The following is a 14,013-nucleotide window of genomic DNA, read 5'->3' on the forward strand; positions in this document are numbered from 1 at the left end:
ACTTCGTACGTTAGAGTTGGTATCACAATACTGTCATGCAGTAACTTTTTCACTTCCATGCTCACTTCCCTGTTTCTTATCACTGCTTTCAAGGAACCAGCAACCTTTCTTCCCTGCTGTACCCTTTCAAGCACTTCACCCTCCAAACCTCCATCCTTACTCATCACACTACCCAAATACTTAAACGTACTCACATTTTCCAATTCCTCACCATCTAAACTCGCTGTACATTCACTAACTTCACCTCTTTCAAAGACCATCACTTTACTCTTCCCTACATTCACCTTTAGGTTCCGTTTCTTACACACTCTCTCAAACTCATCCACCAAGCCTTGCAGCTCCCCTTCGTCTTCACTCAACAACACAGTATCATCTGCAAACAACAGTACAGGGAGTTTCCAAACACTATCCTCTCTCACCAGGGCCACTCCAACATCTACTACCCTACCTTGTACCTCTTATTACCCCATCCATGTACAGATTGAACAACCATGGAGACATGACACATCCCTGTTTCAAACCAACTTTCAAAGAGAAAAATTCACTTAGTTCACCATCCACACGAACTGCAGCCTTCGCACCATCGTACATACTCTTCACAGCATTCAACAACTTCCCATCTACTCCATATATTCTTAACACTTTCCACAATCCTTGTCTATCCACCCTGTCATATGCTTTCTCCAAATCCATGAAAGCCGCATACAACTTCTTTCCCTTCTCTAGAAACTTTTCCACTACAGATCTAAGAATGAATATCTGATCTACACAACCTCTTCCCTTCCTAAAGCCTCCCTGTTCTTCTCCAACTAATTTCTCTGTTCTTTCTCTAACTCTGTCTATAAGTATCCTACCATACACTTTTCCTATTATACTAAGAAGACAAATGCCCCTATGATTACCACACACTTCTTTTTCCCCTTTTCCTTTGTACAAGGGAATAATTATACCTGACTTCCAATCCTCCGGGACTCTACCTTCCTCCCAGGCCAATCTGCACATCTTCCACATCCATTCTACTACTATCTCTCCCCCATGCTTCAGCATTTCACCCCACACTCCATCAATTCCTGGGGCTTTCCCCAATTTAACTTTCTTCATTGCTTCCACAACTTCTGTCCTACTGATTTCTTCCTGTCTTCTCACCTCCCTCCTTCTCCCAGCCATTCCCCAGCCACTTATATTCGCATTACTTCCATCCTCTACGTTCAACAATTCCTTAAAGTGTTCTCTCCATCTGCTCACTTTTTCTCCCTTCTCCACTAGTAATCTACCATTTTTATCTTTCACTCCCCTGCTAACTTCACTTCCACCCTGTCTTACTCTTTTCACTTCTCTCCAGAGCATTTTCTTACAGTCCCTCACTTTACACTCAAATTCCTTCCAAATTCCTCATCCACTCTCTTCTTACTCTCTCTTACTAATCTTTTCACCTCTCTCTTCCTTTCCACATATAACTCTCTCTTCCGCCTCTCAACTTCTTCCACGCCCCTACTTCTCACCCATTCATTGTGTGCTTTCTTCTTTTGTGCCACAGCCTGTTTCACCTCTTCAGTCCACCACGCTGTTCCTTGCACCCCCCTCCGCCTTCTCTTCCTTCCACACACCACATCACATGCTGCACATATTTCTTCTGTAAATATCTTACACACACCTTCCACGTCTCCCATCTGCTCCAATTCATATTTGCCCAATCGTTCCTCCACTTCTCTCTTATACTCTGCCTTTTTCTCATCCTCTTGTAACCTTTCCACTCTCCTTGCAACTACTCCTTCCTCTCGTCTTTCCCTTCTTCTATCCCTCCAACTCACTTGCATCCTAATTCTGGCCACCACCAAGTAGTGGTCAGAAAGTCCACTCCCCCAACCTCTATACACTCTTGCATCCTTTACACATCTTCGCATCCTTTCATCCACACACACATAATCAATCATTGTCTTCCTTTCATTCAGTTCACCACCCACCCTTCTCATCACTCGCCATGTATACCTGTGGATCATTTTATGCCTGAAGAGGGTATTGGCTATCACCAACCCCCTCCCAGCACAAATGTCCACTAACGCACTCCCATTCTCATCTATCTCGGCAGGCACACCCCACTCACCAACTATTCCATCCACCTTCACATTACCAACTTTACCATTCATATCACCAATCAAAAACACTCTCTCATTCCTTCCAAACTTTTCCATGCACATTTCCACATTTGTCCAGAACTCTTCTCTCACTCTTCTAGCACGATCTTGTGTTGGCGCATACACACACACAATCGCCCACATTTGTATTCCAACTTTCAACTTTACCCACACAATCCTTGACCCAACTGATCCATACTGTCTTATGCTCTTCTTCCATCTTTTACTCAACTATACACACTCCTTCCTTTGCCCTCTCATTCTCATCTACTCCTGCACATATACCCCATCCATACTCCCATTCTCTCACACTTTCTCCTCTCCATTTTGTTTCAGTTATTCCACATACATCCACTTTCGCACCCTCAAGCACCTGGACAATCTCTCTCTCTTTCACCTCATCATTCGCTCCTCTTACATTCCATGTACTCATTACCAAGTCCTTTGTCCGGTCCTGGGTCGTCATCGTTTGGTCAGTCCTTGTCCGAGGCTTCTTGTTTGTTTTTTTAGTTAGTTGTTTTCCGGGGAGGGGCACTAACCCTCCGCCAACCCTTTTAGTCGCCTTTTACGACAAGCAGGGATACTGGGGGAGTATTCTTGAAAACCCCCCTACCCCCAGGGGTTCTAATTTAATAATTTAATTATGAATTCCAACCACAATTTTACCTCAACTTAGTAATGATTTGATTATTTTAAATTTTGAAGAGGGTAGGGATTAAGTCCTCATTGTGCAAATTATCCCCTCTCCCAATTTCGTAATATTCATTACAGCTCAGCTAATTATTTAGTTTAATTTTGAGGAGTGTAGGGATTAGGTCTATAATTTCAACCTATCCCCCAGGGTTATTAAACCTCTAGGGTTTTATTTCATCCCCACACTCAATTGCCAAAACACCCATATTCCCCGAGCTCAGAATTAATTACCTCAATACTCCATAGGCCCACCCATAGCTTGTACAGCATAGAACTCTCCTTTCTTATGTTCTACATAATTTATAAATTTCTGCAGAACCGCTTCCCTACCATGATGGTTCCAATGTATACCATCAGATTTCAACATTGCTTGGAAAGGCTTGGCATTAAAATGTATGAAATCCCTTCCCTTCCTGATCCGTTGCAACTTTCGGTTTACAGCTCTGCTAATTAATTTATATGTTCCATAACAAACTGGAGAGCCATATGGCAGGTTCCTTGGCTCGAGGAGGGTTATGGCTACTGAGGATTTACAAGAACCCTCTGTGGCTCCTACCACTGCTAAAATATTCTCCACAACTTCACCGACCTCCACGTCCTCATGGATATCATTTCCTCCAAGGAAAAGGACCGTACGGTCATGCTCCCAGTCTAGTACGGCATTCAGCCTTTCATCTTCAGAGAAAAAGCTTGCCTTTCCTCCTGGAGCTCTATAGACACGTACGTCCACGTCTTCCACTTCAACCGAACGTGGTAGTAAACTATGCCCCACAAAAGCAACTTTAAACACATTCATCGCCTCGGCACACATCGGTTTTCCTCACTCAGTCGGGGCACCAAAAATGTGAAAAATGTTAAGTAATTCTGGTAAACAAATCGGGGCCCTCTTTCTGGGCACCAAAATGTGAGAAATGTTAAATGTATCTAAGTCGGTATCCCTGCCGGGACACCGCTATGCAAGAATTTTCTCAGTACACAACTCGTAGGTCGTTGCTCTTCCCTAAAGTTGTCTAAGTAAATCAAATAAGTCTCATTGAGTTAGGTGAAACGTAAATTAAATTTAACTCACTTACAATACTATCTTCTAATCTATCTCTTCGCTAATCCCCCCTTGAATTGGCCAATTCGTAAAGGTTACTTAGCTATATGAAGAGGGAGTGATCGTTAACCGATGACGATGAGGCTGCCTGGTATAGTTGCTTGGGGAAGCAAGCGTCCTTATGGTGTGTATGTGTTACCTTGCTAACTCCACGAGAGCTAGGAGCAGAGTCTTAACTCCACGAGAGCTAGGAGCAGAGTGCGTGAACGCGGCAAGCCCCAACACTTTCATCGCATTGTGGGTTGCCAACTCTTATTTAATTACAGTACTAAATACAGTTAAATTACATCATGATATGTACAGGGCAAATCTAACAAATTAATCTTAGTTCCACTTAAACTAAAGTTAGACCAAATATTCCCTTTAACTATGTAAATATCTTAGTTCCACATCTGCCTTAACAGGGGAATCTTTCCCTTTATTGCCATGTCACCTATCGCGCAGACGCAGCTTAGGTCAGTGGAAAATACCACATAATTACATGTATTTACAATGCATAGTTGTCCACGGGGGTTAAATGCAGTAGCATTTAATTTATCAATAACAAGGATTATTAAAGAGAACGTCGTTTCTGGGTTATTAAAACCGCTTGAATAATTAACAACAGTCTTTACATCCTCTGCCTTTAACCAGGGATAACTATGATAAAATTAGAGAGCGCAACTGCTCTGGGGGAAAATATTTCCCACAAATCTTAAGTTGCAATAAATCTCTAAGGAAGTGGTGCTAGGAAGTCCCTACGCAAGTGACAATACGGCTTATCTTCTTTAGCCAGAGGACGTTACATTCTTGTCGTCCTTCCTGCTAGTAGGCGATTTATTCAGCCTAGAAGAGACTCCATTTAGTAAAAGGCTGATGAAGGCTTTATCTAACCCTGCTAACTTGAATAGTCTCTCTACCTGATTTTCTTCGCTCAGAAATGGCAAAAATATAATGAACAGGTACAATAATACTAGATAAATGCCGGAGCTTCAGGGACTTAATATGGGGCTTGGCTAAAGTGGCTACAGTCGACGGGCGTGAAGTGCCAGCACCACAGCCCTAATATGGCCCTTTAACTCACTGAACACTTCCTGAGTGAAACGACTCGTGTCCGATATTCGTTGCTCAGAAACAGACGGACAGGGTGGCCTCTACAGAACACATGCTTTTTGCCTCTAAAAATAAGTAAGCTTATTGAACTGAAGCTGTTAAAGAAAAGCAGCTTTTATGATGATGATGATGATGATGAGGTAGCCTATAGATTGACACCATTGATACTCAGGTATAGTACTTTCATTCTTATGCTTAAAATTTAAATTGCTAATAGGAAAAAAAAAATCACATTCTGACAGACATTTATGGACCGTCTTTGGTTATTGCTTTTGATCAGCCTGCATCCCACATTACAGAGTGCAGTCAGCAATGACAAACAGAGGCCAGGCAGGTTCTGACTTCACCACGTACTTCAGAAATTGATCAGTTATCTTTCGATGTAGCCGACTGAATCTGTTGACGTATTATCTTAGCATGTTCATAATATTTTAAAATGATTTCATTCAACTTAGAGAAGGCCTTTGGTACCCGAGGAGTTAACGAACACTGTATCTAACCCGTCCGATTCGGAATGAAATGCTAAATACGGCATCGGATTGAAGAGGTTTATGTTAATGGTTTCTGCTCAAACTTTAACACCAAGAGTCTGAGCCGTATTCTAGTTGTCTTTCAGTACGAGAGTTGGTAACATCTCACCCTTAAATATTTGTACTGTTTATTACTCCTTGACATCCTCTTGGTGATGTATGTATTATCGACATGTTTTGCATCAGTAATATTATATTGCAAGAGGATGTTAGTTCCTTCCATACGATGATGCAATCTGAAGTTTATGCTGCCACTAAGCGGTTATATTCAGCTGAAGAGACATTCTGATCTGTTTGAATGAGGCATGGAAAACAGAAATTAAATATATCTATATCAATCATTCAATCTACTTATCTATCTGCATCTATATATCTATCCATATATCTGTTATCTCTCTCTCTCTCTCTCTCTCTCTTTCTCTCTCTCTCTGTATATATATATATATATATATATATATATATATATATATATATATATATATATATATCTGTATATATATATATATATATATATATATATATATATATATATATATATATATATATATATATATCTGTATATATATATATATATATATATATATATATATATATATATATATATATATATATATATATATATATATATATATATACTGAGCAGTGGTTTGGCCCTGTGGAGAGGATGGAGGGTGAGAGACTGACGAAGAGAGTGTATGTGAGTGAGGTGGAGGGGGGAAGAGGGAGGGGGAGGCCGAGGATGAGATGGAGGGATGGGGTGGAGAGGTATATGAGAGAGGGGTGTGTGAGTTGGGAGCAGGGCAGTGAAATGGTGGGGGACAGGGCGACGTGGAGGCGATTTGTTTGTGGCCACCCCAAACGGGATTGAGGCGTCTGGCAATAGATAGATATATAGATATATTCATGTATATACATATATATGTATATATATATATATATATATATATATATATATATATATATATATATATATATATATATATATATATATATATATATATATACAGTATACATATTTTTGTGGTAGGTGGTGGCGACCATCATCCACTCACTTGATGTAGTGCTGCCTACTTCTTCCTTAGCCTGTATCATTCTCTTTCTGTGCCTGCCCTCCTCTCATCCTATCCTCCCATCTTTCCTGTCACTTCTTATTGATTTTCTTTCCTTTACAGGTGGCTTTACATTGAGTGACAAGCCAAATGGTTTCCTGTCAGCCAAGAAACCATTTACAACGCTGGGTGGTAACCATATAACCAAACCATACGTGCTCCCTACGTGTCAACAAGTGGGTTGGTGGAGGGTTAGTGCCCCTTCCCTTAAAACAAATAACTCAGAGTCAAATGGCCACCCCTTACGGGATTATGGCGTCTGGCAATAGATAGATAGATAGATACATATATTTGTATATATGTATATTTATATATATAAAACTGTTGTAAAGACGATATTTTTGCAACCTATACTTAGTCTGTATAGATGAAGGATCAGGAAGTCAGGGAAACAAAGGTGCTTTAGGTCACGCCCCAGCACTGCGGCGACCGAGAATCGTCACAGGCATGGCGTTGTTGAGATGATACACCTCTCTCTCTCTCTCTCTCTCTCTCTCTCTCCTTCAATAAGCCCCCTAGGCAGCGTCTTGTCTCTGTTGTCCACTACCAGACAATAGAAAGGGGGGTGGAGGAGGTCCAGTGAAGGACTAAGCAGACAATCTGATTATACCTGGCGTCGACGGCAGAGCGTCGTTACTGTACAGCCAGTGCCAGCAATGAACTTGTGGACAGCTACTGCAGCAGTGACTATCCTGCCTTGTGTCACACCAGGCATAGCAGACCCATTCAACCCTCCCCTCAAACATCTGTGGCAAGCTATCCCTTACAAATATAATCTGCAATAACCTCCTAACCACAAAACGTCCCCCCCCCCAGGCTGAATAAAATCGTCTGGTTGTAGCAGGAATATTATTAATGTTACGGCATCGTACTGAAGGTGTTCATGCCTGATAACTGGAAAAAAAAAAATCACAGAAAGATGTGCAACGATGTCTGCTGAACTAATGATGATACAATTCTTTAACATGAGGAGGAAATAATGAGGAAAGTGGAGAGTGGAAAAAGAGGAAGAGAAAGTGGCTGGGAGAAGGAAGGTCAAAGGAAAGAGGAAACGGTGATGAAGAGAGAGAGAGAGAGAGAGAGAGAGAGAGAGAGAGAGAGAGAGAGAGAGAGAGAGAGAGAGAGACAGACAGACAGACAGACAGACAGACAGAGACAGAGACAGACAGACAGACAGACACAAAATTTTACGGGTATTTGTAACTGAACACCTCGCAATTCTCACTGATGTATTTTGCTCTTTGGCATGGGATGAAATAATAAAGTGAGGTAAACGAAGCAAATTATGGCAACTCAACCCTGGAACTTGAATTCGAAGCACAAATGTCGGGTTTTAGCGAGAATGTTTAATTATATTAACTAATCCACAGCCTGTAGATTTAACATTCCAGAAGAACACATTTCGAGGCTGGGTATTTTAACAGATTATTGTACGGCTCTGGGCATAGGCTATACCGTCCATTCCCTAAGATTCAGCATATCTGTGCACTACACACCTTCACACGTCACCACTAGAGCACCAGTGGTCACCGTCCACAAAGAATACATGGCAGGACTGTCTTATCCAGAACTAGAGTACTGGAATTAACAATTTTTTTTTTTTTTAGTGGTAAGTCAGGTGGTTCAGCAGTATATCACATAATCCAGATATTTCCTACACCAGCGTGGGATCGAGTTTGCGTCATCTCAGACAACAGCCTACTGCTGTATGCATTCCAACACCACCTGCCCCGAGTGAATTATTATATCTTGAAAAAAAAAAAAAAAAAAATGTTATGAACGTACGCTTAATTAACCTGACTTCCTCTGAGCAAGAATTTTAACCTCTTCAACTGATATACATTGATGTGTATATATATATATATATATATATATATATATATATATATATATATATAATCCAATCCTACATTGCCCCATGAGGAGCGTAGGAGCCCGGGGCTAGGCAGTTGGTCCCGACATTTAAGATGAGAGTGACCAGCCTCACTCATCCCTGGGTGGCGTTACATGAGCGATCAACCCCAACCACCCCTTGGATATAAACCTTCATCGGCTCAATCCGATTGGAACGCAATAATTACCCACTAAACCACCAGGCTAACTTTAGACGGTTTCTTTCAGTTAAGGAAATCATGATGTGAAGGGATTTATGGAAACGGCAAACCCGTCATTACATGTGGGTTTCAAAATGTTAACAAAACTGTCTGAAGGCAGCAAATATTAATATATGCAAAGAGAAGAGAAAGAAACTTCCTCGATCAAAGAGCTACGCTTTGGGTATGATTTTCTTTCAGTTTTCCTGTTATCTTTTAGGTGCATTCTCTGCCACCAGACAGTTTTATTCAGCGTTAATAAAGGGCAATTAGTGCAGCGGTAACTGAATGCCAACCCCTCCAGCTGAAAAGACTGGCTAGCAAGAATAATACGGACAGCACGTCCTCGGGCTGAAGGTAAGGGAAGGCTGGAGAAAGAGACCTTCAGTTGCTTACCCACTGTACCTTTTTAGCAATTTAGGCCTTTGAGCCTGTGGCAGGGTACTCACCCACCTTGCTCTTTTCCATAACATCAGTCTTTGTATATGTAGAAGGGTACTCACACATCGCGCTCCGTTCTCTATCTTAGGCCTTTGAGCCTGTGGCAGGGTACTCACCCATTGTGCCTCTTTCCGTAACTTGGACCTTTGAGCCTGTGACAGTCGTACAGCGCTCCTTTCCGCAACTTAGGCCTTTAAGTCTATGGCGGGTTATTAAAATACAGGACCACAGTATCATCCATGTTACTGCAGTCACCTCCTCTTGGTGCTTCTCTAGGCACTCATTATAACCACCAACCCACAAATGGTGGACGGACACCTGAGTCTTGTGGCGCCAACTGCCCGCACCGGGATTTGAACCCCGGCGTTAAAGGGTAGGCAGCTTTGTAGCAAGGAACGCTAACTACTCAGCTACCACGTTGGGTTAGTAATATCGTCCAGCAGCAGCCAACATATAATGCACTAAAAATATCTATACATATGGGCGGACGATTGTTTATAAACATCGCCTTTTGAAGGCGGTCAAAGTTTTGGTGCTGGGTAGATTATCTCGCTTCTATGGTTATCAGTTTTTTCACCTGTGATTTTAGATTATGTAGAATCTGATGAAAACAATGGATATAGAAAAAATCCCAGGGAGAAAACAGAATAGCATGTAACAATGTTACTGTATAACAAGATTATGTGGGAGTTAGAATATGTGTGTGTGACAATTCTTCCTAATGACTTCTTACTGTGGATAAGGACTGTCACCTGACCGACCCACCAGTGATGACGTCATACTGCCATTTGTGATATTTAGAGCCAATGCTTCTTTCTTAACTAATCCCTTTCAGTGCGATGAAGTCCTCCATATATTATACCTCCCACCACCTAACAATTATGTTTAGATTAAGAGAAGTGTATAGTATTGAGAGTAGTAAAAACGAATTTCATTAAATATAAAAGAATTGTTTCCCTAAGTTAAATAAAATAACTAACCAGTAACAACAGGTTCATCGTGCTGAAGTGGCTGTGTACCGGTACATAATGTTACCGTAGAAATTTGGTAACTCGTCTGATCAAATTGCAAAAGGTAGTCAACAAGTCTGTAGATTCTAAACCCAAGTTTTCACAGTCCTCTATCACCTAAACTTAAATAATTTGAAACTTGACTAATGGACAACACCTGCACGTTAACTGGATAACATTAGCCCTGTCTGTTAGGACATTTCTAGTATTCTGCTTCAGCTAAAGACAGATGATTAGAATCACCTGCGAAAGTACACTGGGGTTTGACGTTGTCATTACTGTCACCATTATTACTCATGCCATGGGCAACTCAGAGGATTCTAACGCATTCGAGATGATTTTTTTTTTTTTTCACCTAAATCGGAAACATGGGAACTGAGTGTGCTAAAATTCTCTTTATTTAATATAAATTCATCCTGAAGTTGCATTACTAAAATTAACTACGTGAAGGTGCAAGTAATCATCTACTTTTGGACGTTCGTTTATTGTACGCCTACAACTTTTTGGGATGATAGGCCGCCATACCTCTGGACATCAACCGTACAGAAACAGACGCGTCATATCGTCATCCAATGCTTCAGAAAACGTCTTTAAAGACTGAAAGCTGTCCGCATCATTGCGCAGTCAGTTTTATTAACACATCCGTAAGATGATACTGCAATCTCAAATGAAGACGAAGAAGAACTGCAAGGCTTGGTGAATGAGTTTGGGAGAGTGTGTAAGAAACGGAATCTAGAGGTGAATTTAGGGAAAGATAAAGTTGTGGTTTTCGAGAGAAATGAAGCCACTGAATGCACATTGAGGCTGGATAGTGAGGAAATGGAAAATGTGAGTGCATTTAATTACCTGGGTAATGCGATGAGTAAGGATGGAAGTTTACTGAATGAAAAGTTTTAACGGGCACCACAGGGAAGAATAGTTGCCGGTTCACTGAACGCAGTGATAATAAATAAGGTAGTGAGCATGGAAGTAAAAAAGTTGTTGCATAATAGTACTGTGATACCAACTCTAACGTATGGAAGCGAAGCTTGAACCTTGTTGGAAGAACACAAGTCAAGAGTGAGTGCAGTGGAAATGAGTTATTCAAGAGGAGCATGTGGAACTACATAGAGGGGGAGACTGACAAATAAGAAAGTGAAGAAGCATTGTGATGTGACTGTGAACTTAATAGAAAGCGTTAGGAGAAACACACTGAGGCGGATTGGCCATGTGGAGAGGATGGGGAGTGGGAGACTAACGAGGAGAACGTATGTGAGTGAGGTGGAGGAGGGGGGACCGGGAGAAGGAGACCGAACTTGAGATGGAGGGATGGGGGGGAGAGGTATATAACAGAAGAGGGTGTAAGTTGGGGAAATGGCAATGAACTGGCAGGGGACAGGGCGACATGGAGGAGATTTGTTTGTGGCCATCCCGTACAGGATTAAGGCGTCTGGCTATAGGCAGACAGATAGGCAGAAGATCTCAAGAAAGGTGCTTACCATCAGTTTTGGGTCTGCAGTCTTTAACATGAAGGACGTAACCACAGTAACGGAATCTCTTGAAGTATCTGAAATTGTAATTATATCTGTTATTACTTCGTTAACATAATGGATGGTGTTCTTGTTGACTTGATACATTTCCTCCCCTTCTGTGATCCACTTTGTTTATTACATCTTAACCGCCTTCAGTATGACACCGTCTTTTAGTCTTGCTTTTACCGGAGAATGTTTATCAAGACCTAGGAAAGACCTTTCGTATTGATGGAGTTTATGATGGCTGCATCTAACCCCTCCAGTTCGAAAAATATCTCCTACGCTGGATAATACCGTGTGTTGCCAGCAAGAATTATAGGGAGGGGGGGATCAGTCTTGATAAAGGATTACCATCCTCATGTATAAAAATATATTTATTATAAGACATAGAATTCATACAAGATTAAAGTGTAACACACACACACACACACACACACACACACACACACACACACACACACACACACACACACACACACAGCAATACAATGACCCGTTCTCGCTTGACGAGTGCGGATGTAATAATCTGTTGCTGGTCATACTATTACCCACTTCAGTACGATAAGGTCTTCTTCATTTTGTTCTTGCTGCCCACGGACTATTGCATTTGATTTTTGAACTGGAGGCGATAACTTTATTACGCCTCCAGTTCACAAAGCAAATTAACTCCTTCGTTATGAGAGGTTTTGCCAAATCTGAGCAATATCGCTTGCCAGTAGCAAAAATAAATTAAAAAGTCCTAGGACAGAAATAATTAATCGCAGAATGTTAACTGCAGAATATGATGATGGTGATGATAATGATGATTTCAGACAAGTTCTAATTATTGGATCTGAATAAAGAAATATGAGCGATAATGATGATAGGCATAAACACAAGTCCTCAAAACACGTTATTAATCACAGCATCACCGACAAGGTGTATGAATCCAGTAAAAACGCCTTTGTCGGCGAGGTACGAGCGAGGCCATTTAAATCTGAAAGCATTGAAATGTCGCCTTACACCCCAAAGATGCCTAGAGTATATTGATGGTTATCCACCTACCAAGTTGCATGCCTTTACGACAAAGTATCTGGCCTGTGGCCCTCTTTTGAAGATTTTGGACATGATGTATGTACTTCGCGCGTGTCACGTGCCACATGCACTGCCTGGGTGTGATGAAACCTGTCAAATTTTTTTTTTAAAGAATAGGGCTATCATATGTTGCAAACATGCAGTGATTGGCCCTGTGGTTGCTAAGATATAAGCTTCTCAAAAGCCATACGGTCGGGCCTGGTCAGGCAGGCCAGGTTGGACTGGGCAGAGTTGGGTCGCTCATATGTGGGATAATGCCACTACCTGAAGAGAGACTCGTGAGGGCTTCGCCCTCGTTCGTAATAATGATAGATGCCGTTAACCTGAAAAAACACGGCAAATTGAGAGGAAAAAAACGTTGGTCTCATCTGAAGAAATAATCAAGTGATATGGCGAAAAAGCATTAAGATTCTTTATGAATACTTCCTCTGCTGCTGCAATATACTGTAAACTGTTGCTCATAGTAATTGTTTTAATAAAAATAAACTGCTGATACTACTGTGTGATTACTGGCAATACAAACTGGTGCTACTGATCACTTTGATATACACCACCACTATTGACAGATATACTGCTTCCTGTGTGTACTGTAGCATAAAGTGTTGTTGTTACTCACACGTGTTGCATGTTGGCAGCCGCGGGTCCTTGGGTGAGGTCTGTGGAGATGTTGCTGAGGAAGTCTGAACTCAACTCCACTCTCTCCAACACTCTGAGGGGCAGGCAGGAATGCAGTGTTACAGTCGCTTTGTTTTTACCTTGTGGTAGGTTTCCATATTATAATTGCAAACCATAATAGATAGATAGATAGAGAGACAGATAGAAGCAGGAAGTCAAATGATGAGAAGGTGTTGTGTCTGCGAGAATCCAGCAGTGCTAAACATGCTTACACACTCTTAACACTGAGGAAAGCTGACGACAGCGGCCAGTAAGGAGATGATGCAGTTAGCTGTCAGCAGTCCTCTCGTGAGAAAGATCTGGTAACCATGAGGAACATACGTGACACACCCCTGCTACACCAGATTTTAGGAAAGAGAGAGTAGAAGGAGACAAGCGACCCTAGAGAGAGGTCGAGACGGAGATTAGCCTTAGAATAGAAAGAGAGAGAGATAGCGAGACAGGGAGGTAGCTACCCGGGACTTATACTCTTCCCATGGGAGAGACCTGTTTAATATCTCCAAGACAAATAAAAATAGTCCCATATTATTCTTTACCTCTCCCGTCACTAC

Source organism: Coenobita brevimanus, chromosome 113 (assembly GCF_032717465.1).
Source record: "Coenobita brevimanus isolate Jiangsu-jjx chromosome 113, ASM3271746v2, whole genome shotgun sequence".
Lineage (NCBI taxonomy): Eukaryota > Metazoa > Arthropoda > Malacostraca > Decapoda > Coenobitidae > Coenobita > Coenobita brevimanus.